This window comes from Sarcophilus harrisii, chromosome 6 (assembly GCF_902635505.1).
Source record: "Sarcophilus harrisii chromosome 6, mSarHar1.11, whole genome shotgun sequence".
NCBI lineage: Eukaryota > Metazoa > Chordata > Mammalia > Dasyuromorphia > Dasyuridae > Sarcophilus > Sarcophilus harrisii.
Window position 1 is genome coordinate 58,882,196 of NC_045431.1, and position 25,980 is coordinate 58,908,175.

At 32.7% G+C, this 25,980-nt stretch overlaps 1 long non-coding RNA gene across 2 annotated transcripts in view; it reads right to left on the reverse strand.

The window, feature by feature from the left end:
• LOC116419899 overlaps positions 1-24,944 on the reverse strand; it is a 42,973-nt gene extending 18,029 nt beyond the window's left edge. Inside the window, exons 1-3 of one of the 2 annotated variants that reach the window (XR_004230229.1) lie at positions 24,825-24,944; positions 15,006-15,093; positions 13,989-14,364 (exon numbers count right to left, since the gene is read on the reverse strand). This is a non-coding gene — a long non-coding RNA (uncharacterized LOC116419899). Of the gene's footprint in view, positions 1-13,988; positions 14,365-15,005; positions 15,094-24,824 lie in introns of those variants that run through there. The other variant, XR_004230230.1, reaches the window with a different exon arrangement.
• Between the last annotated feature and the right edge of the window lie 1,036 nt (positions 24,945-25,980).

Genomic DNA, 25,980 nt, shown 5'->3' on the forward strand with positions numbered 1-25,980 from the left:
CCTTCCAGCAACTAAGTAAACCCAAGAATCATAAGAATTGAGAAACCATAAATTGAGAATCAGGAAAGCATAAAAAAGAACCTAAATAAAGACTTCATAAAATATATGTTGCCTGTGATATGAGAGAAGGAGATGCTGAGGGAAAAGAGCTAAGAACTGAATGTTCTCTTAGCAGGCATCAAGATGGCAGTTATTCATCATAGAGTAAGATGTTCCTCTATGATAGTGAATTTTTTATTCATTCTCAACAATTTTTATCTTTATTTTCAATCTAGATTCAGCTGTGTCAGAGAGTAATGTTTGTTCTCCTATTCTAACACAAGGAATTTAAAGAGAGATGAAAAGTTCTTTTTTTAAAAAAAGATACATTCAGTTACAGCACTATAGAATTCATTTTAAAAATGTCCAGTGGCTAAGAGACCCAAATTATCTTTAATTTTAATTTTATGGAAAAAATGGGAGTCCTTTCATTGTCTTCAAATCATATTCTTTTCCAAAAGCCTAACATATTTACTATTTATAATTATTGTTTCTAGAAAATTCCAAACTTTGAATTACTTATATTTTGCTTTGTTAAATATGTTATTATGTAAAAACAAAACAAAACAAAGCAACCTAGTTCAGTAAGTTGCCTATATAGAGCTATTTGATCAAAGTCTGTTGAATAGACATTTTTTATTTTGTTTTCTAAATATAACTAATTCAAGGCTTAACAGCTGTGAGACCTATTGGATGAAATGCCTAAGCCTTTTCACAGGAGAAAATTGTGCCTGAATGTAACCAAATATCCAGAAGGGCATTCTAGTATGGAGAAAAGATGCCTTGTTTTGGAGAAAGACTATAGGAATTAAAATAAGCTCCTCTTAATTCTTACGTGACTTTAAGTAAGTTTAATATAGATTTTGAGTGTAAGGGATTTTATAGGTCTTCCAGGAGGTTGTTGGGGTACACAGGGTACTAACAGTCAGTCACTTCTAATAACATTCATTAAGCACTTTCCATTAACCATATGGTGTTTTAGAATTTGAATCCACAACTTCTGAATTCAAATTCAATTTTCTTCCCATTTTATCACCTTTCTAGATTTCAAACTTTTTTTCTTTTGATTTGTTTTCAGCCAAATTATTGCTAAGAACCCTTACATTTTAAATTCATATAAATTCAAAATTAATTTCTAACATTCAACATGATTAGCAACCCGGTTTGAGTTTCACCTTATACTATCTCTGATTTGCCTTGTTTCTTCCTTTCCCATTTTCATTTTCCTATAATCTGACTTGCCACAGAACTTTCAAACTTGCACTTATCCTTCCCCTCTTTAGTCTCTGCAGAGTGAGCATGACATTGACATTACAATATTAACCATTTGGGAATAGTTCTGGCACTAAATTTTATCCCTATAAATATATAAACTTCAAAGAATTTGGAAACAATTCTACTGGAATTTTTACATTGACTTATTTTAACTAACCTTTTGAATCTCTAATTTAATTCCTGGATGAATGTTCATATACAAATATTATTAAAGAAATTACCTATACAAATAGGTGGCAAAGGATGTAACTTTCTTAATATTCCACATAATTATGTTTCTTTTTTCTAAATTTAATGCTTTAGTGTCAGCATTCAGTAATTGATAGAGGGTTTTTGTTCTTTTTAAAGTACATTTTATTTTCCTTCTATATTTCAGTTAGCATACATTCTATTGTTTCAGTCAGCAAATGGGTTACAACATGTTTTTTTCCACTTGTTCAACATCAATAACAATAATAAATAGGTAAAGAATCCCTGTAATCAATAAAAATATTTAGGTGGAAGCTAAGAGGATTGAGAAAAAAAAACAAAAACTAAAAATTTATCCATACCTACTCAGGAAATCCAGAGTATGGAAGAATGGATATTTTATGTTGAATCAAGTCAGAATGACAAGTATCCATTCAATATAAGAACAAAAGAATTTCCTTCAGAAAAAAGTTGAATTATTTCATACAATTTTAGTTACTGCTTAAACATATTACAAGATTTCTATAAGAAATTATAACAGATATTCCTGTGATGTTGTTGCGGTATTTTGTTTAATAGACAGGATTAAGGTTTTGCTCAAATCTGAAATGAGGGGGGTATCTAGTGTACGAGAGGGCATTAACACAGAAGAAAACAGTATCTAGGACTTGAAAGGAATGTGGTCTGATGGATTGAATAATAAAGAAACCCAGAATATAGAAGGCAAAGTGGACTCTAGGGGCCAGGAAGGGAAAGAAAGATAAACAGGGCCTTGAAAATGCATAGGAAGGAGAAAAAGAGTATAGCTGGGAAGCAATAATAAATTGAGCCATAAAATTAAAAAGAAAGATGAAGACAAGTAAACTAAGAAAGAGAGAATCATAAGTTCCCAAGAGAAGGTCATGATAGAAGGTTATGAGAATTGAAAATCGCATCTAAAAACATCAGCAGAGGAGACAATTTTGAAAGATTAATCAGGTTCTAAGTGCTGGGATGTTTTTATGTGCTATTGGGAAATGTTTTAAAGCATTTCCTGCCAGATTTAAAAATAAAATATATACCTGCATTAACCCATCTGTTTAACACTAAAAATACATATTCCCTTAATATACATGCATATGTGCATCCTCTTACACATATATGTGCACATACATGTGTATATGAATAAATATGGCAGTACTGAGAAGCTTAAGGCTAGGTTTGTCAATTTTCACCCTTTTCCTGGGTTCACTGGTACTCTTAAAGGTGACTCAGTCTGGCCAGTTTTAAAGAATGTTTTTTTTCAGCTAGTTAGCCCAAAAGAGGATGCTTTGTTCACTTATAGAAAAGTTGACACAGGGTGCTTCCGTGTTTAATAACCTAAACAAGCCCCTCTACAAAATAAAATTGATTTTTGTTTATTCAAAATTTAGCAAGACTATAAGCAATCCCAAATGAAATTTGCTTAAAAAAAGAATGACAAAAATAATGTCTCACAACCATAAAATCTTTCACAGACACTTCTAGACTGTACAGCAATAATAACATATATATATACACATATATATATATATATATGTATATTTCAAAATACTTAACTGATACCTAAAATTACTTTGAACTTAAATAAAAAAATTAATTGGTAACCAAATTCCCCAAATTGGTTACTGGAAGGGAACAGTTGCAATTATTTTAATAAAATTTTAGTAGATTTCTTTGAATTATCCATTTAATTTTTTTAACTTATTCTTTGCTCCTATCTATATCCAACCACTGAATCATAAATTCAGTATTTCATATGATGGTAGAAATGCTTGACAGTATAGGAGGGTATAAGAGTTACAGGCTTTTTGGAATCAACCATTGCTTCCATTCACAATAAATTTGTTTGAAGAAAAAATTTTTCACAAAGCTTTCATATACTTCCAAAAGTGGGTTTTAGTCTGTCACTAGAATAATCCTTCTAGACATAAGTCTAGGATGAGGGGGCATCTGTTAAAGTAAATGTGGTACCCAGGGATACCAGTGATAGAACTTTATCCCAAAATACCATAAAAGCAAAGTGAAGATCTGTCTGGACAGATTAAAAAAATAACAAACTCTCCAGGGTTATAGAATGACTGGATGTATTGTGCCATATTAACATGGCACGATAATAATGAGATATCATGATGACATAAAATGATAAATATGAATATCTGGAGAAATTTGGATCTATTCAATAGTTCACTTATGCTTTCCTACTTTAACTTGATTTAAAAAAAGAATTATCCCTCACCACAACCCCAAACAATCCCAAGTGGGGATACAGACTAAATATTCTGATGTTTTCAAAACACTTACTTTGACTTTGCATATTGAAGATAACTACTCATAAATATAATTTACATTAATACAGACCTAAAATACCACACAACTCTTGCCTCCAAGTTTATTACTGATTTATGTTTTGCATTCTGATTGCATGTTGTGATATTTTGTGCTGTCCAATAGATAGAAGCAAAATGGTATATTTCAGAGAATGTTAGACTTGAATTTGAGGACACACATGTAAACACACATATGTGTGTATCCACATATGTACTGTGTATGCAAATGTATCCATGTATACACATAGATATAGGTTGCAAAATACAGTTATATACATGTATACATGTATGTAGATATTGTGATATATATGTGAGTTAGATGAATACATATGTACCTATGCATGCATATTTAAATGTGTATAGATGTATATATCTATATCTACAGTATACATCCATATATCTACCCCGCACATATATGTGGCTATATGTTGATCTGTATATACATACATGTATAGCCACATACATGTTGATCTGTATGCACATATATTCACATATGTACATAGATTCAGATATAGATATACTTATACTATGGTGTAAGTGTGGCTCTAAAGACAGCTGGGATAAAATGCAATAATCACAAATCAGATAATAATGAACAGAGGAGGTTTGCTTGCCCTAATCCAGCAGGAAGACACTATTCAACAAAGATACCTAGCAAGGATCTAGTGGTTCTTAGCTTTTCTGCACACAACTTTCCTTATTTCCACATGAAAACAGAGCTGGGGGTCATCAGATTAAAGTATATGGCCACTATTATTACTATTTCAGAAACTCATCAAGTCTTGGAAGTCTCTGGGTATTTTATTGACCCTAAGATGCTGTATCAGAGAAGCTGAGTCCAATCATGTGGGAAGGAAGCTTTACATAGCAAACAATACATATTATGTATCATACTCTGTGCTAAATTCACAAGGATATAATTTTAAAATAATAATAATAATAATCATTTGGCTAAAGAACTACACAGTCTAAATGAGATCATGAACACACAAGGAGGTAGGAAAGCTTGGGAGGGGGAAGAAGAGGGACCCACCAGGTATACAGAGGTATCTTGTTCCATGGAGTTGAAACCAAGTAAAACAGCAGGGGCAAAGTTGAATGAGATGAGTCCCTTATAGAGGAAATGCATTGGGAGGAATCTGATAGTCTGCCCTCCAAGCAGATGACAGAAACAGCTGAGAAAGGTGTCAATCAAGCTTGGAGGTAATGAGTTTGGAAGAGATGAGTTTATCATGGGAAGGGTATCTTGTTCCTTGGAAGTGAAACTAGATTAAGCAGCAAGTATCATGTAGAATGAGTTGAGTCCAGTCACTGCCCTCTCTGAAAGACATAATTATATGTTTGTATACACATTTAAACATGTATTCATAGTCATATTATTAAAATATTTTACAAAAATGTCTATGTTGTCAGGTGATTTACATAGTTTGAGAATTAGAAGGTGGTAGAAGCTTACTGCCAGGAATTAATGTGTATCTACATATATTTTCCGTCTTGCTTAGATTAAATCTCAAACCTTAGCTTAAGAAAATATTAAAGCAAATCCATGATTTGCTCAGGTCCTAGGAAACCTCAATCACAATTTTCCCTGAATATATGACAAGGACACAGAGGTTTGAGAACTACTAAATTTTAATATCAAAGTTCTCTCTTAATTAAGAGGCTTTTTATGTCACTGAACAAGGGGGTGGTGGGGGTTGACAGTTTGAATCTTTGTAGGACTCTGTAGGAGAATACTAATCAGCTCTTTGACAAAGTGCCAAAGCACTCCATGAGGGCCAAGATTGCCTGGTGGAACGGACCATTAGAACATATCATTTTAGGGTTTAACAAATAATGATGGCCAAATCCTGCTATCCAAAAAGGTAACATACATAGGTAAAAACCTATCCTTAATATAGATTCCATTGTAATGAAGGACTCCTGATCTGGACATTTTTTCCCACTAATTCAGAACAGTAATTTATCTGTGGTTTATATTCTTAGACAGTCACTTCACACACTGAGGGTTTGAATAAATTTACCCATGATTATACATATATAGTGCATGTTTGAATCAAGACCTGAACACAGTTTTACTGCCTCCAAGGCCAGCTTTCGTCAGCTGTACCCAGACTCTTGTATATCCTAATGAAAAAAATTGTACTTATTCTAATATCTTGTTATTTCACATGTCACATTGGTGAAAAAAATTATTTTTTAGTCAAAATAATATAAATGAATCAAATAAAACTTGAAAATAGTATTTTTCTTGATTTGTAGCAAAAATGAAATGTTCTTCTTAGGATGCCAATTCTCAAGGGTAGCATTGTATAACAAATAGTGTGCTAGACCAGGAGCCCTGGGTTAAAATCCCACTTTAAATGCTTGACTATATGTGAGACTTAAGGCTAGTCAACTTCATCAAGCCTCATATTTCTCATCCATAATGGAATAACCCCTATCTTCTAAACTCACTGGGGAAATTAAATAAGATAATGCCTGTTAATTATGATAGTAATGGCTATTAATAATAAGAGCAATTGTTATTTATTATTAAAGCTTTTTATTTTCAAAACATATACATAGATAATTTTCAGCATTCATCCTTGCAAAATCTTTCATTCCAAATTTTTTTCCTCACTTCCCCCAACTCTTTCCCCATGATGGCAAGTAATCCAATATATGTTAAACATGTATAATTCTTCTAAACATATTTCTATATTTAACACTCTGCACAAGAAAAATCATATCAAAAAAAGGAAAACAAAATGAGGGGAAAAAAAAGCAAGAAAACCAAAAAAAAAAAGATGAAAATACTGTGTTGTGATCCACACTCAGTTCCCACAGTCCTCTTTCTGATTGTAGATGGCTGTCACCTTCACAAATCTATTGGACGTGGAATGAATCATCTCATTGTTGAAAAGATCCATGTCCAACAGAACTGAAGATCCTATAATTTTGCTATTGCCATGTACAATTCTTTAAAATTCCCAAGAAACTTTGCAGATATTATCTCAATGAGTCCTCACAAGTATTTTGTAATGGAGATACTTTATTTGTCCCTATTTTACAAAAAAAAAAAAAAGGACATTAAAGTTTATATAGATTAAAGACATATAAAGGGCATACAATCAGCAAACATCTCTAGCAAGATTTGAATATAGATTTGTAATACTAGTATTCTATCCACTAAGCCACTTTATAAGCATTAAAGTATTATTAAATATTGTTATTATTATTTCATTAAAGTTTATATAAGTGAAAACTATCATATGATAAATGAACCCTTCTTAAATATTCTTACAAAATATAGGAGAAAATATTTCTAATCTAGATTAAACACAAATATAAACAGGAGCTCATTTTACTCCAAGCTGAGTATGGCTTTCTACAAATTTTTTTTCCAGAAAATGGGCCTAGAAGTCCCAACATTGGCAAGTATACCTCATTCAGGTGGTTGTGCTATCCATGTGTGAAATCCTCAGTCTGTGCAAAATTAGAAATCACATTATGACATATCTTCCTGCCTGGGAAGAGGCAAAAGGTGCCAAAGTATTATTACAAGGGAATGAAGCATGCCAAAGGCTGTAGGGAGTATATTGTCAGAGCAAGCACCTGTGTGTATTCACTAGAAGGAAAGGTTCTTCTCCTTCTGACTGCTCATGAAGTCTTGATCATGTACAATTATGTACTATGAGAATCATTCTGGATCTCACCCAAACGTACATATATATATATATATATATATATATATATATATATATTTTTTTTTTTTTCACACACACACACACACACACACACATCCCAAAGGAAATGGCTCACATACTTGGTGTTCCATATTATAATTACATTTCTCCTGGTGTATTTCATTAAATTTGTTATGCACAAAAGTAAAAAAAAAAAAGTTTACATTGAAGAGGGTGATATAACAATAAGAATAATAACCAATATCTATATAGTACTTTATTTTTCAAAGTGCTTTTTACACATCACCTCAGTTGATCCTGTAAACAAAGTTATTATGATTGTATAGCTCCCAGCTTCTTAAACTATAGGTCATAATATATGGTCCCATAACTTAATGTGGGGATCACTATCAGTAAATGTTTGAGTCACATACTTCTTTTATATACCTATATACCTCAGTTCACATAAAATTTCTTGGGTAAAAAGGGGTCACAAGTGGAAAAAGTTTAAGAAGCCCTGCATAGCTAATGTTATCGCCACTGTTTAGATGAGAGCTGAGATTTGGAATAGCTGAATGACAGAGTAACATTAAATATGTTCAGGATGGGACTTAAACCTAACTGTTTTCTAATTCCAAATTTTATCCTTTTATCCTGCCCCCTCTTATCACTTTGTGAAGAATTATCCTAATTCACCTTACCCTGTAGAAGAGGGTAGAAGTGTCTGGTCCTCATAATAAAAATCAATATAGAATATAGGCATAATATAGGAATATGGAAATAAACAATATAGTAATAAAGGGATATCAATATAGCTAAATGACAAATGTCAGCAGCAGCTTTTAGAAAAAAAAGTTTTTTCTTGTTATATTAAAAGACTTTTTTGATATTATCTATAAAATAAAAATTGTCAAAATGTATATAGTACTTTGCATTTTATCTCATTTGATCACATTAACAACGTGAAAAGTAGGTGGTTTTTTAATCCCTAGTTTACAACTGACTAAATTGAAACTGAGTTTTTGACTTACTTAGGGTTATTCAGAAAATAAGCATTTGAGAAAGAATTAGAACTTAGAGTTGACTTGTCTCAAAGTCCAGGACAATATTAACTTGCTCTCTAACTCCCACATCATAATTATTTCCTGATATACCACTCATTGAACCTATCATCCTTCTCTTATGAATAAAAACCCAACTACTACAGAGGCTATATATATAGGCTTATGCATCATTGAGAAACTAATTCTCTCCAACTCTAATGAAAGAAGGAAGGGGAATTTTTCTGCATCTGCTCAAGTCATGCTTTGCGATAGAGTATATTAGTGAAGAAACTGAGACACCAAGATGTCAAGCCATTTTCTCAAAATCACACAGGTTGTGAGTAAATCAGAACTTGAACAAATGTCTCCATCTCTATGATCTTTACCATATAATATGTGACTAATTAAACTAGGGGTAAGTATTCCTACAGATTAGAGGAGAGGAAATCTCTACTGGAAAGGGCATGTATTAAACTTTGTATAATAATATGAATGATATGTCAAAGTCAAAGTCAAACAATTTCACAGAGCTAATCAGGATTAAACAGAAGGCTGTGATATATAGTGCAATGTAACTGATCCCCAAATGTTAGCATAATGAGAAGTGAGAGGTGGATATGGAAACAGAATAGATGTGGTTTGAACAGATTAAATTCAAGAGTATCATGGAGGGAAAAGGATAAATTTCCATCTCTATCCAAGACAATGATATTAGTTAGAACCCTATCCAATCCTATGAATGTATGTCCAAGTTGGACAGTAGCAATTCAAAATATATACATTTTGGGAAAAAGCCTTGAGGGGACTATATGAGAATAGGTTAAAATATAACTTGGAATTGGCTTATCAAAATCCTTTTTTTCTGTACTGAAAGTGAATAATCATCTAACTGTCTCATCTATGTGAGGCTCTTATCAAGAAGAGAAATATATTCAGGTATGTGCTGAGTCAGCAAAGCATATGAGCAAATCTAATCAAATTTTCTTTCTAATCTACTCTAACCAAGTCACTTTCTCAGATTATTTGCATTGCCCATATTTAAAAAGAACTTGTACTTTAATACCTCAACTCTTCTATATAGATGCAGTACTAACACCTGGTGGTCTCAATAACATGAAAAGAAAACATAAAGATACCCACATACACCCACAATATTGGCAGTGAGTGAATCCTAAAACTTTGATCAATATTATCTCAATCTGTCACATAGGAATATTTGCCCAAAAATAATGCTATGTCATTCTCTGACTCAACCTGGTTTTAGATAATCAACAATTTGAGAGAAATCCTGATTGTGGCTTTTATACCTCTTAATTAATTAGTTTTCTGAGGCTAAAGCAGAAAATAACCTGGTCTAGATATTTTATTCAATATACTATGAGTACGCTAATGTGAATATATATGACTGTAGTTACCTATGCTACTAATGATAGATCTATTTTTGTTTTAATAAAAGGAAGCCAAAAGATTTTTTGTTGTTTTTTATTGTCTTTGACAATAACATTTTCCAGATGCACATTTACCAGTCAGTAGCATATAATTTCATCAAAAGTATCATCCAAAATTTTTGATTTTATAGACTAAGTGACTACCATTACCAAAATAGATTGTAAGCTATAACTCAGGAGATAAATCTTAGATAAACAGACTCAGAAGAGTTATCTTATTATAAGTCTTGTCCATGGTTACTCACTTGGTTAATGAAGATTGTAAACAGTTGATCACTATGAAGCATGCTGCTTTTCTCCCCACACCACACAGAAAAAGATGTAAAAATACCAAGTCATTTCATATAGCATATGTCATATTGTGAGTCCCTAACTTATTTTCCAAAAACTCTTGAAGAAATTTCAAAAGAATAATTTTGTTTTGCTTTATTTTCATAAAATTGCAAGAAATTAGAATCAAAGGGAACCTTTGTAGTAGCCATTGGTCCTTAGAATCTTAAAATTTGAAGGCACTTTAGTGATGATTTTATCCCAACTTTGTCTCTGAAAACTCAGGAGAAAGCTCAAACAAGTAAAAGTTAAGTGATTGTCAAATGTCTCACATCTTAATGCAAAATTAGACCTACAGTACTGGTCTCTTGGTTTTAATTCTTCTATGTTTTCTCCACTATGTTATGAAAACTCTTACTTCAGTGACAGTGAATACACTGAATGAGTTGTATTCATTTTTGTCTACTCTGGACTATAAGGCAAACTTCTATATAAAGGATTTTTTGATATTCTCATTTGCTAGTGTCATTCTTCACTATAATCTGCTGTATCCATTATGCATTTATTCTTTATGTATTTAGACATTAACAGGTTATGTCCTTAAAAACATAAAAGACATTTGAGAACAGAGACTGTTTCATTTTTTCACAGGGCTTGGCAAATAATAGTTGCTTAATAAATACTTGTTAATGGATTGATTATCATTGCAATTGCTACATCAAAGGAAGTTATTGAGGAGACCATTGTAGTTATACATTTTTGAGGTGATGAGGACCTATAAATGAGAATAGAGTTAGAAGGATAGATAATAAAGAAGATGATTTAAAGGAAAAACCAACATCTAAAACCTTTAACATATCTATTTTTGACAGCTGTCCATAAAGTTCAATAAGGTCTAATTTAAATGCAGCAAAACTAAGATATGAGAGTCTTAAATGTCTTCTAATACTTTAACACTAAGGAAAAGAATACATTTTCAGCACACTCAGAGATAAAATGTAGTAGAGGATTGACATGATAAAAGACTAAACCAGTTAAATGAATACATTTATGTCAATCAGCCTTTTCTGTTTTAATCCAAACAACTCTCTGAAATGGATTCCTGTTAAGAGACTAAAGCTCAGCAGTGCTCAACTGAGACATTATGCAGAGACCCTAAGACAAAATCTAGAACCATAGCCTATTAAAGAATGTCAGCTGTAGCTCTGGGCCACCAAAGAAATGCAATTAACCACATTGACAGTACTTAGAAAACTCATCTAAGAGCTTGGAATTCATAATAAAAATGACATTATTGATCCTCGTCTATAATGTTATGTACAAAAGCAACTCATGTCAACAATTTCACTTAACAAAAAGAAAAAGTAATGTAAGCAACTAATATTCTACTTTTAAAATTTTGCCACTTGTCTTTTGGGATTGTGTGGGTGGGTGTATAGTGTGTGTACACAAATATTTTATATAGGTATATATACATATGCATGCATATATGTACATAAATATATGTAAACGTGTAATATACACAAAGACCCATTGTATGCATGTTTGTGTACATATGTATGTATATATATACACACACACACACATATATATATACACATTTATATGTGTAAATACATATGTATAATATGTGTATACATTATTTCCTGATATACCTTTACCTCTACCCTTGGAACCCTTCTTGATACAAATAAAAATAAGTAAGCAAATCTAACCACTATAAAGGCTATATCAGACATGTTTTGGAGCAAGTTAACATTTGTTCTCTATTTATTGAGAGAACAGAAATTGCGTTTCATGATTTTTTCCTGCCCTGGGAATTGATTATTCATGCTTTTGATCCTAACAATTACAGGTAACCCCCAAAATGTAAATGAGCCACTTTAGAATATCAAATATAACCCCTTTCTGGAGTCTTGAAGTAATGGTTGGATGAGCACATATCAGATGGGTTTTAATAAGGATCATATTTAGTTATAGTTTGGAGTAAATAGCAGTTGACATCCCTCCCAACTCTATAATTTTGTGAGTCTTTTTAATGCTTTCTACTATATAATTGGAGTCACTGCTATATTGTTTCCCAAATTTTTCTGAATTCATTTTATTTTTGCACACTTCTAACTTTATAATTATATTCTATTACATTCACATAATTTGTTCAGCCATTTCTTAATTTATGAGTACTTGTTTTAGATTCCAATGGCAAATCTGTCTTTGTTTTAAATGGGAAATGGATGGTTTTTTTGAGAATATTTCCACAAATTTTATATTTTGTTATAAAGTTAAAAGTAGCATACCTTTGAATCATACTACAATTAAACCAGAGACTTTTAATATATCAGAGCTTAGCTATAATCATCACACATGAAAGTAACCCTTCTGAAATGTGCCTGTCAGAGAAAAGCCTCCTGATTCTACTAATTCCTTAGAATTAGAAAGTCCAAAGCATAAGCCAAATTTCTATAAAATACAAAATAGTTGTAATTATTATTTCAAACATAAATTTCTAAGGTTTTAAGTTTTAATATATATACAATATATTTATAGGTACTTATAAACACATGTGTGTAAATGTATTCCTTTTTTTAAATGTTGTTCAGTCATTTTACTGATGAAAAGTTTTGTAATCTCACTTCTTATATCCTCTTTGGACCTTATTAACACTCATACAAGGCACACTTTCAAAACAATTAAAGAGGAATTACACCTTCACCTTTCATAGAAACAAGTATAATGAGATGTATATACCCATATCTAATGACTCACATGGAAAATATATACTATTATGTCAAGAAGTTGCATATTTAATGAGGATTCACCTGCTGCACAGAAAATCCCTTTGATAAATAATAGTAATGGGACTCCCCTACGTAAGGGACATGGAAAACCCCTTAACAACATTAGTCACTCTGCATCAGAATCCCCAAATACTCTAGGGCCCTTTGTGGAAAACACTGTAAGTCACATGCTGGGGAAATACAGAGGACATCAGTAATAAGAGAGTAGTAAAAGTGTGGAAAGTATTTCCCTCTGTGTTAGTACCCTGGCCAAGTGTTTGCATATTTTATAGAATTATGGAATACAATTGGATATAGACCCCAAGGGCACATTGCAGGATGTCACTCCAACTCACTCTTTAGCATGGGAGAAATCTGGTGCCCAGGAAGTTTAATATCTTATCTAGTTAGTAGCAACAAGTTTTATAGAAGTGATAACTGAGGAGCAGAGAAATGAAGTAATTTCTTTAAGTAAATCTTAATTGATGTCTGAACTGGGACTGGAACTCTTATCTCTTGACACAATCCAATATTTTAAAAGTATAAAAAACTTATTCATGGAGTGTTTCCTATGTATGAAACATTGTATTATGTGCTGGAAGTACAGAACCAAAACTGAATCAATCTTTTTTAGAAAAGTGATTTTTACTTAAACACCAAAATATAAAATTTAATTCTGTCAACCACACAGAATGTTTACTAATTTATCCATTAACTTTTGAGTATTTGGAAGTAGCAATACATAAGAGAGATGGAGAGAAAAAGGAAAGGAGGGAGGGAAAGAGGGAAGAAAGAGAGAGGAGAGGAAGGGGGAGAGAGGGAGGGAGGGAAAGAGGGAGGAAGGAAGGGAGGGAAAGAAGGAAGGAATGAAGGAAGGAGGGAAGGAGGAAAAGAGTGAAGGAGATTTAGAGGGAGGGATATCTAGTCTTGAAGTCAGGAATCTAACATCTATCACAAATTAACATCAATCACAGATCTTTAGCAATTGCTTTCACTTCTCAGTATCCTAAGCAATTTTTAAAACTTGGAGATGCACCATGGTGTAGTGAGTAAAAATAACTTTCTTTGCAATCGGGCCATATGGGTTCAAGTAACAATTTCCCAGTGCCCTACCCCCCCTCACCCAAATCTATGTGTGTGTATAATAGAAAAGTACTAATCTTCATTTCATCAAGGAACTTCAACACAAAGTTCTTTATATTAATGAAATCTCAATTCCAAACCCTTTGGGACTCCCATAAACATTAGAGATGAGTTGCTGTTTTCTATCAGTGCAGTAAATTCCATTCATCAAAAAAATCATATATCTGAAAAATAAGTCATAGATACAGAATCAGAAAATCAAGAGTTGGAAAAAAATCTTAGAGATAATCTGGTTTATTCCCACCCTCCAACAATGTTCTGAATCAACTTGCATTCTACCTAGCACATGTGTTTTTTAATTATACTTGAACAGAAAGGTTTTTTAAAAGGTCATTAGAGCTTATAATTTATAACTAGTTATTTAAAAGATCTATGTGCAATGAGTATAGGTGAAGGGTGCCGAACTTAAAAAAATTATAACTCTGGTACTTTCATTTGATAACATTTCAGCTTCTGCCAGTGGGAGGAATGTCTCAGGATGTATGAAGCTGTTCTAACAATGTATAACGTTGAAGACTCAGGAACAGAGAAATGCATTTATCCCTCTGCCTCTCAAGTGGAACCATCATAAGGAAATTTGGGGTCCTAACCTCTGAAGCAGTATAAATGATAAATACCCAATCCAGCTTCCTATGAGTTTAGTTTGGCTTTGATATATATTATGCACTCAGACCAGTATCTTAAGATCTCTGTCAAGTCATTCTGTATGGTGCTTTTATTCTATTTGACTCACTGAACTCTGTTCTTAATATGTGTTCAGTGAATTAAAATGTTAAACGACAAAACCAGGATTTCTCTGTCTTACCTTTCAGCTGAACAAGGCCACCTTTTAGGATGGTTTCCTCAACATAAGCCTGAAAATACTTTTTGCTTGCATTGTGTAGTCATCAGACCTGAAAACAAAACAATTAAAATTAAATTATGCCCCCAGTGCCTTAAAACTAAGGAGATGATTAAAATAGCTGTTTGTAAGGGAAGTTAATTTGGGGAAATCTGTTTACTGCACCAGGCAGACCTCTAAGGAATTCTTACACGCTGTGTGCCTGAAATGATGTGTGTGAGGGATTCCTTTTCAGCCTGTTAAGTTTCCCAAACAGAAAGCTTTGTAAAAATAAGTGAAGAAAAATATGGGAAGCCAAGAAGCTATGGGGTAGATGCACTATCTTATATGTTTATGCAGAGAATTCATTCTTCATTGCCCAGTTTCATATGGGTTTAAATGTTCGCTAGTAGTTTACATGATGTAAGGTCAATCTTGATAGCCTTAACATTTCTCTCAGGCAATCTATACACATATTCCATATGGAAGACACCCTTTTGCATCAGTAGATCCTGAAAAACTCCACTAGATAGACCAACTGCTGTTTGGTGGGGATGAACACATCACAGCTCTTTAGTTCTGTCACTCTTCAGTTACTTTTAGATATAGTTCTGCTCTTCATTTTGACGTTTTAGGTGCAAACGTGTCTCCGAGGTACTAAAAAAATTACCTTGGAGAGCAATGTTATACATCACTTTCATAGTACAGAGAAAAAGAAAGACTAGCACTCAATTTCTCCCTACTTTTCCATCCATGATGGCCAAAGTAATGTTTAGTTCACTTGGCCACACTATTTATTGTGAGAGGGTTATTACTATTTCACTGTCCTTATATTGTTTTCAAGACTTAAATGTCTGAATTTAAAAGGGGCATTTGTGTATAAAGTACTGAGTATGTTTCTAAAATGAAACATGGTCCATTGCTTCTCAAAGCTTATACCCAAAACAGGAAATAACATAGAGGCAATGATTTGTTCAGAGAGAAAGAGAGAGAAAGACATTTAGACAGATAAAAACAAAGAGAGTAAAGGCCAAAGGGACAAAGAGGGCAGAAACAGAAAGATAGGGAAACAGAGCAAAGGGGAGAGAGAGAGAGACAGAGAGAAACAGAGACAGACAAGAGATAGAGATAGAAACACACAAATAGACAGACAGAGACAGAGAGACAGAGAGAGAGAGATATCACATTAAAGGGGATTATTTTTTAAAGTCTAATGTACTTTTTGAAAAAAATAATGGCTTATATATGAATAAGTTATAAAGCATCCTCATATTTGCAAGTGTTTTATAGATATAATAAAATTATGTGTTAGTTATTTGAAGAAAAGTAGGATAAAAGATGAAAAAAGGAATATGAGGAAGAGAAGAAAGAAGAAGGGGAAAATAAGGAATAGGAGGAAGACAAAAAGAAGGAGGATGGAAAGGAGGAAGTAGAAGAGTAGAAGTAGGGATTGTAAATTTGCATTGATCATAGGGGAAATTTCTGCACTGGAAAATTCTTTTTCTAATTAAATCACAAGTTCCAGCCAAAAATGATCATTAAAGCTGGACTTTTTGAATGTACAATCAAAGTTTTTTTGGCTGAAGAGAGACTGTTAGGAATTCTAATTTGCTCCCTAGTAAATCCATGGCGACCACCATACCTTCGTGAAACATCCAAATCCAACTTGTATGAAATTTTGCAAAATATAAACAGTAAAAAAAAGTCAGGACTCCTTAACTGATGGGTTTCCAAGGAGAAAAGTTAATAATTTTCTAGTTTACAATATGTTCCCTAGAGTACTTGTTGAATTTCAGAGTTCTTATTCCTCCTACCACTGTGTAATTTAGGGAAAATCACAAGAAAGGAAATTCCTTCTTCATGTTCTCCCACTGTCATAACCTGATCTGCTATTACCTAGTGTTCTAAGTCAACATGCATTTCCATAGCAGCAGCTAGTGCCCTGGGATTTGTTAATTAGAAGGATGCAGGTGGCTTAGCCCCACTGGACTCTGGCACCTGCCTTCCCCACATCTTTTGCTTAATTGTGTGAGATATGTTTTATAGTCAGAGAGCTCTCTCTACTGATGATCCTCAAATATTTCGAAGCTCTCTCACATATTCTTTTACACTTACATCTACAGACCTAGGAATTAGTAAAAATTTGCAATGATCATGAATCTCTATTACATGTTGTTATTGTTATTCATTCAGTCAGTCATATCTGACAGTTCTTGTACCATACCAAGTCATTCTATCCTCTACTGTTTGTTAACATTGGTCTAACTTCATGTTCATTTTTCTTGTGATATTCTCCATCCATCTCATCCTCTGCCATTTCCTTTTTATTTGGCTTTCAATCTTTCCTAAAATCAGGGTCTTTTTCAAAGGGTGTGTCTTCTTGTTATGTCACCACGATATTTAAAATTCAGCTTCAATATTTTGACTTCCAAAATGTAGCCTAAATTAACTTTATTTAAGTATTTATTGACCGACTTGATCTCATTGCAGTTCAAGAGACTCACAAAATTGTTTTCTCCAGTACCACAATTTGAAAGATTTAGTTCTGTAGTGCTCTGGTTTTCTTATATTCCAATGCTCATAGCCATATACTGGGGGGAAAAATCACAACAAAACATAGTTTTGACTAAATATGCTACTAAATAGTATCAGCATACTATGGCTTTAAATAGGTTTTTATAGGTTTTTATCATATACATGTATAATCTATAGGTATATTTTCATGGATGAAATATAAAAATTTGCATACATATATAACATATACACCCATACATGCAATTGTATGGATGTCTCTCTGTCTCTGTACATACAACACATACACATCAAACATGAGCACTGAGGCTGGAGTCAGGAAGATCAAAATTCAAATCTGGCTACAGATACTTATTAAATGTGTGACCCTAAGCAAATCATTTATCCCTCATTTTCCTTAATCTATTGGAGAAAGAAATGGTAAACCATTTCAGTATCTTTGTCAACAAAACTCCCCTACACAGCATTACACAAAATTGTTTGTATCTTGGATACCACACATTTACATGAGATTTTTTTCCTCATTTGAGCACTTCTTTTCTTACCTAAGAGCATTACTCTGTGTGTGTGTGTGTGTGTGTGTGTGTGTGTGTAAAATTTTTGGTTTTGAATAGTGAAAGTTATTTCTTTTATCTTTTGTAATTGCAGTCTCTTGTTTAAGCACACATCTACTAACTATAACTGTGAGAAGTATATCTATTCCTCTTTTTGGTGGTCCTCTTATCTTTAAAATTAAGATTGAATATCCAATAAAAATATGCTATGGGGTATGATATATGTCATGATGTAAACCTAATTTCTGCCAGAATGATTTCAAGTTTTCCCAATAGTTATCAAATTAGGACGTTTTGTTGTCATTGTTGTGTTGTTGCTGTTGTTTGAGTAATGTATACTTTCCACTTTATCAAATTCTGGGCTGTAAGCTACATTATTTCTAATTTTCCCTAAACTAGTCTGTTCTATTTAGCTATCTCTAAATTCTGAAACAAAAGCCAGATGGTCTTAAGGACAATTGCTTATAATATACTTTAAGGCCTGGAAGTATTATATTCCCCTTTGTACCTAATCTGTTTCCATCATTTCTATATCACATATTCCTTGCTAATCTCCCTACTTTACCCTCCATACCTTTTTCTATATTCTCCTATTTTACAATGTAGTATTAATTCATCTGTAGTCAGGGTATCTCTAGGTTTTTTCCATAATGTGCCTACCTCTTCACAGTTACCACCACTGGATTTTTGCCTTCATTCTTGTCTCCTTTTGTACTTGAAAGAAGTTTCTTATTGTTGTCTCTGTTATTGCTTCCTTGTTATTACTGTCCTTGACTACTGCATTTATTCACTCCTCTTAAGTCCTTTTTTCTTTTGGGTAGTCAAGAAGCAAAGGGTCTATTTGTAATTTTCTTTCTAAAAGTATGTTGCAAATGGCTCTTTATTATTGAATATCTATTTTTCTTCATGTATTGTTAAACTCAGATTAACAGAATAGGTCATCCTGGGATGTATCTTGACTTTCATTATTCTTTGGAACACATATTATTCTATTCTTTCTTGAATTTTCTGGTGGTTGTACTATCCACCTTTAATTTTCTTTAATTCATTCCTTTTTGTTTGAAATCATTTTCTTTTTGTGTGTATTAATATATTTTTCAGAAATTATTTTCCTGTTATATTTATTTGCTTTTACATTGAACAGTTTCTGTCGCTGTAGCTCTATAGTTTAGAAAGGTGGGAAGACTATTCCTCTTTAAGAGGGAAATGCTGAGAACTTTCATTTCAAGTCACTTAGGACCTATTATAGTTGAGTAATGTGGCCATTTAGAAATTCAGATCTGAGTATAAGTAGGAGCCAGCCCAACTGAATCCCAGAGGTTCAAAGATGGAGGGCATTTGAAATCTGTATACCAGATGTTCAGCTACTACTGTGAATTCAACAAGAAAAGATGGGTTGCTAATTGATAATATTCAAGTTCAACATGGAGGTAAAAAGTAAAATAAAATCTAGAACTCTTATCTCGTATTTTCATGTTGCAAAATTAACATATGTCTATGAGCTCAGTTTCAAACTATGCATGAAACTAATGGAATATGGCTCTTCTTTTACTCTCCCTAACATATATATATATAAAAAATAGACTCTTTCCTGCATCAAGGTAGCTTTTCATTGTCTCTTTTTCTTTCTAGAAGATTTCCCTTATTTAAGATTTCAACTATAAGGTTAATGATCAATCTCAGTTTTAAAATCCCCTGGCTCATTTTTTTCAGCCTATTTCCTCAAAATCCAGCGTATTAATGGCTAGGCAAGAAGCAAGTTCCCTTGTGTAATCTATACTTTCGAATCCGTGTCAGAAGGTTTCATTCTAATCCTGAGCTACCAGAAGCCAAAGTATTAATTATACTTTTCCATGAAGGCAGAGGCAACATCAGCAGTGACTAAAACACCCTCTGTTTAGGTGACTGAGGAAGCTGCTCCCAGATCAAGTTTTGTTTCCCACAGGGAAGGCATCTGTCTTAAATTACCTAACAAGGAGGTAAGGAAAAGGTTGCAAACAATCAGATACTTCCCAGGGGGAGAAGGAATAAGGCTCTAACTCAGGTTAGCTTATTAAATAAATAAAATCTTTGACTTCTGTCACTAGCTTCCCAACACAAGCTAGAAATCAGAAAATATATGAAAACATAATTTTGACAATTCTCTGATGTATTTTTCTGGCTTAGAATTCAGGTCTAGATGCTAATTTTTACTTATAACATAAGGGTCACATTCTATTTTGGCATGTTTTATTTAGCTGCGCTTTTCTGTTGAAAATAAGAAAAGAAGAAAAAGAATGTTAAAGCTGCTTATAGGAAGCTGAAAGCTCCTGCCAAAGTAATCAGCTTTGAGAATGACCCATGAAAAGTAATGAGGATCCTAGCTTTACTGAGCTAAATCTGAAAAGGATCTCAATTTCTTCTGTAATCTTATATATGTTATGGTATGCATTTAAAACATTATCTTTTGTCCTTAGGCTTCACCAGACAAATCACGGAGTTATGAAACACATACTCAATAGATTCAGATTCCCTCATGTAATTCAATCCTTTTATTTTACAGATGAGGAAACTGACACCCAATAAGAATATGTGACTCAGCCTGGATGCCAGAGAGAATAACCATCAGAGATTCAATTTTAACCAATTATTCTGACTCTAGATTCATTACTTTTCCTGTATAAATATTCTCTAATGCCTACTATATTCACAATCAGCCATTTCTGCTACCAAACCTAAACTAATTGAAGTATTGTTGTTTGGATATGTTAATACAATCCACAATATATATTTTGCTCATTCATATAAAACTTACTGAAAATTATAGGCCTCTATGATTTTTAGCCAATGATGATGTCTTTAAAGAATCAGTTTGGCAAAGGAGTAAACCCTTCGAGTAACACCTTATCTGTGAACATTAAAATATTTAGTTGTTTTATTAATAAACATAATATAGTTAATAATCTCATTTTAAAACTGAAAAGTCTCTATGAATTCAAATTTGATGTCTCAAAGCCAGCTTGTTATGCTTTCTACTTGAAAATACCTTCTACACCTCACAGTTTATTTGTTCTGAGTTTGAGTCAGATCAATTATGTAGTTTCCACAGATTACAGCAAAATTAAAAGTAACAATTTAGAAATAGGATAATTGCAAACACCTTGGCAAGCACCTTGGCAAACACCTTGGAAGCAGTAAAAAGTAAAAGTTTATAGACCTACAGCAATAGACACCAATAAACAAAACTACAATAAAAATTACCCCCAAAAAAAAGCATTCTGGAATTCATCTCCATAAGCCCTAAGGACATCCTGATGTAATAATTGGCTCACTTAAGCAATAGAAGAAAAGAGAAGTGAGTTCAGTATACCTTAGATATATTTTTAAATGATTTCCATCCAAAATGTAAAAGAATGTCTTTTTCTTCCAAGGAATCAGGTCACTTTTTTACATTCTATTTAATTTTGTCTGGATGTAGGAACAGCAGAAACATTAAAGATCATCCTGTCCAAATTCAGATGTTTATAGTCAGACCTAATGATTATTGGATTTTTATTTTTGCTTTTTTATAAGGACATGAAATGTCACCACCAACAACAAAATGGGGATTAAACTATGGCCTTTGACTTCAGATCTGCTGCCCTGTCTGCTTTGCCTTATTGAATGATTTCACTTGGAAATCACCTCTTCCAGTGACTGACCAAATGCAATCTGAAAGACTTTGATGTGACAGAGATTTAATGATATGTGATGTCTGAAACAGTGTGTATGGAGTCCAATCTACTATCTTTTCCCTTAATATCTTATCAGCTCCCTTAAGTTTATTATACCAGTCATTTAAAGATATATATACAGGATAACTTTGAAGAAATTATCATTAGCAAAACTATACCTTTTAGTCTCCTCTTAGAGTTGAAAAGAAATATGTCTTTTATTCAAAAACAAAAAGTATTAAAAAGTGTGGAGGGCATTAATGATAAATCCTGTATTGAAAACCTAAGGGAAATTACTTTCCAATAGAAAGCCAAAGGAAAAAAAGCACCAAATCTCAGGATTGGACTTCAAAGATAAAGTTCATCCCCTACTCAAAGAAAAAATTCCCTCCGAAGCAGAAATGATAATTGATCATCTACCCTTTATGAGACAACTTCCAAATGAGGGAACTCAGTACCTTGTATGCCCTACTTTCAAGGAACTCCAAATTTTAGGAAGTTTCTGTGCCCTCCCCATTCCCTTAATAAGGGTCTACACCTGCCTCTTCTACTCATTTATCTCAGTTCAGCATATGTGGCTTAGTATACCAAATATATTTTTTCTTTCATGTAACAAGCCTTCAAATATTAGAATATAGTTATCACCTGTCATGTTCTTTTCCTCTCCAAGTATTTATAAAAGTATGTACTTATATATGTACATACATATTATAAATATAATATCTTTTTATTGATGCATATAAAAGCTAATAATCTTTAGGGTTTTTGTTTTGTTTTGTTTTGTTTTTTTACTGCTGCTTCTGTGACATGGTGTCCCTGTTTCTTCATCAATCTAACCTCTCCCATATGGCTGTATGCCAGTTTTTCAATGCCCTTTCTAATATGGTATCCAGAACGGAACAAAATAAAATATTTAAATTATAATTTGGCCAGGAAAGAATAGTTCAGGATGCTTCCTACCTCTTTTTGGGAAATCAGCTACTTTTTTCTTGACGTTAGCTGGGCATTTTCTTTCCAGATAACATTCTCATTCCTTTTGTTAATATGATTACAATGTGCTTCTCTCTATTATTCTGCATAAATTTGTCCATTTCCAAAAATCCAGACCTTTGTCCTTTTATAGCCTTAAGACAGCCTCTTAGGACTTTGGCCTTCAAAAGCCCCACTGGTATCTCTGCAAGTGGAAGAATGTAAAATTTCAGAGCTAAGGTTTTGTTGTTTTTGTTGTTGTTGTTGTTATTGGTTTTTCCTTTGAAATCTTGAGACTCAGCTCTTCAGAGCTGCAACTATAGAAATGGCATGCTTTCTGTCCCTTTCCTTTTTGTGTTCCTTTTAAAGAATTCTTTAGGCTGCTCTCACAATAGGGTGGCATTTTCATTTCTAACCCTTCTGTGGCCTGGGTGCGACATAGCTTATTATCTTAATAGTGTAAGAATTTATTTATTTAATTCATGTGGGCATGTGGGTACATGCTTTATTTCTTAGTTATCAACTTTATGAGTGGTTTGAAGACAGAGAAAGGTAGAGGAAAGAGGAAGAAACAGAAAAAAACCCATGGTATCTCCAGATGATTCTGCCTAAAGATAAGTAGTAAAATTTTGCTATACTGATCTTAAGAGGAAAAGAACAAGTTAGGTTTCAAGCTGACAATCTTGAGTTCTATGAGCTTAGCTTTGAAGAAATCAAGGCTTCCATTTATTGAGGATGAGGATTTAAAGAAGGACTTAAGGAAATTTAATTATCATAATTCTTTTTTTCTTAATTTTCCATGAATTTTTTTTAGAAATAAGTTTAAATCCTCATTTTTTTCACATATCTCAAAATGCCCAAACTTGTATCCCTAGTGAAATACTCCTCCAGAGACCTATGTCTCTGGAGTTGCATCTTCTCAATTTATGATCTGAAAGAATCCTAACAAGTTGAAGTATGGGAAAAAAAACCATTACCTTCTCAGAATGCCTCTGCCTATTTTAACTATGATTTACTTGGCAATAAAAGGGAAATGCTAACATTAACTAACTTAGAATTTCAAAGTCATTTGTGCTATACAACATCTGCTTCTTTGTCTCTCATTCTATTTCCTGGACTTCTTCTGCCATTGGGCCTCCAGACTCCACAGCAGCATCTATTTAAAATGATTGAATATTAAAAAAAAAATTGCAAATTGCAAATTGATATTTTGTACCCTACAGTCTCTTATGCAATGGACATCAGCTTTGGAATGTTTATATTGTAAATTAAATCATTGGATAAGCTAGCATAAGGACTGCCTGATAAAAATCCTTATGAAATCCCACTGTGTCTGCCCAGTAGTAGCTTTACACAATGAAACATTTAAGAGGCTTAGAAAAAAACAGAATACGATTGATCATCAGATCATTTGCCAGCTTTTACTCTCAAATTAAATGAAGTGAAATGAAAGCCATTTGTGAAAGTGATACAACCACCTTCAATAATCAACCAGTGAAATATTTACTTAACTTTTCTTTCCCCCGATTTTTCTATCTACTTTGATTTCTTTGATATTGCTTCCATTTGCATTGAAGATAAAAGAAGAAGTATATTTGCTGTAATGGCATTTAACATACTATTGAAATCAATTGAGAGGAAAATTTTATTAGACAGGCAAAATATAAGAAAAAAAAAACTTTTTTTTTTTTTCAAATTCACCTTTCTTCCTTATTTGTTTATTTGGAGCTAATCCAAGAAGAGTAGCATTTTTTGAATAGAAATATTAATCTATTTTCTGATTTGAATCATTTAATTGGATATATAGTTACCCTATTATGACTGCTAGCAATACTACCACCACTATCATCATCACTAACACCACCACCACCACCGCTACTAAAACTATTACTACTACTACTACTACCACTACCACTACTATTACTACTACTACTACTACTACTACTACTACTACTACTACTACTACTACTATAATACTAGGATTTTATTTAAAGCATTATGATTAACAAAGCATTTTTTATTCATTTGCAATACTACATAGAACTTTGCATTCCCACCTGGCTTCCAAATACAAAAAGCAGGAGCTGAAGTCCTCACAGAAAGGTCCTTTTACTCTGTACTAAACCATAAATATGATCCGCCATCCTTTCTAGCCCTCCAGTCCTTTATTTTCTCTTTTTGTCCTAGAAAATGGTATGCACAATGATTATAGACATATTAATGGAAATTATGGATACATTAATGGAAATGAATGGTCATGAACTCAATTTTAAAAGCTAAGAAAGAGGTAGAAGGTAATTATATTTCTCTAAAATTTTTGCTGAAATTCAAATGATTTGTTGTATGAGATTTTAGTATGGACACAATAGTAGAATATGACATAATTTCATTTAAACCTACAAAGTAGGGTGAAGTAGGTTTTATTATTAATCATTTTTCACATCAGGAAACTAAATCTGAGAAAAGTAGTCATATAGGTCATAAGTGTTAGTCATGATTGAACCAGGTCTTTGTGTTTAGCTTCCTCGTTATTATAAGATCATAAATATAAAGCTGGAAAGGAATATTAAACACATCTATACAACATTCACACACACATACACTTACAAACATACTTCATTTTAAAAATCAGAAATCTCAAGCTTAGAAAGATAATGATTTGCCATGGTTAAAGAGATTAGGAGTATGTGAAAATAGAGATTGAAATTTAAGTCCTTCCTCTAGACTGGTACTCTATCCATGTGAAGTTGAAAATGAAATTATAGCGATTGTATTTATAGCTAATAAAAGCATCATAGTGCAGTGGAAAGAGAAGCAGTCTTTGTGTTGGTAAGATGTGGATATTAGTCCTCTGAATTATAGAAAGTTCATTTAAACTATCAATGCAACAAAAAATTCTTAAATTTTAATTCAAATTTGGGGAAAAAAGAGAAAAAAATAAAATAGTGAAGGGGGAAAGGAATAAACAACTGTACTGGATCTTTAGGATGCTACCTATATGTTATAAATGAAATCATGACATTAAGGGACTACAAAAATAATGAATTGGGAAAATGACCATGAAAAAAACTTGCAAATTGACCTTCCTCTCCAGAGAGTTTTACATTTATTATTCATGACTAAAGTGGGGCTAAGGGAGAGAAAAGAATTTATCAAAATGAAAAATTTCCAAGTTCTTTCAGAACATCACTGAAGGAGCAAACCATATTTGGA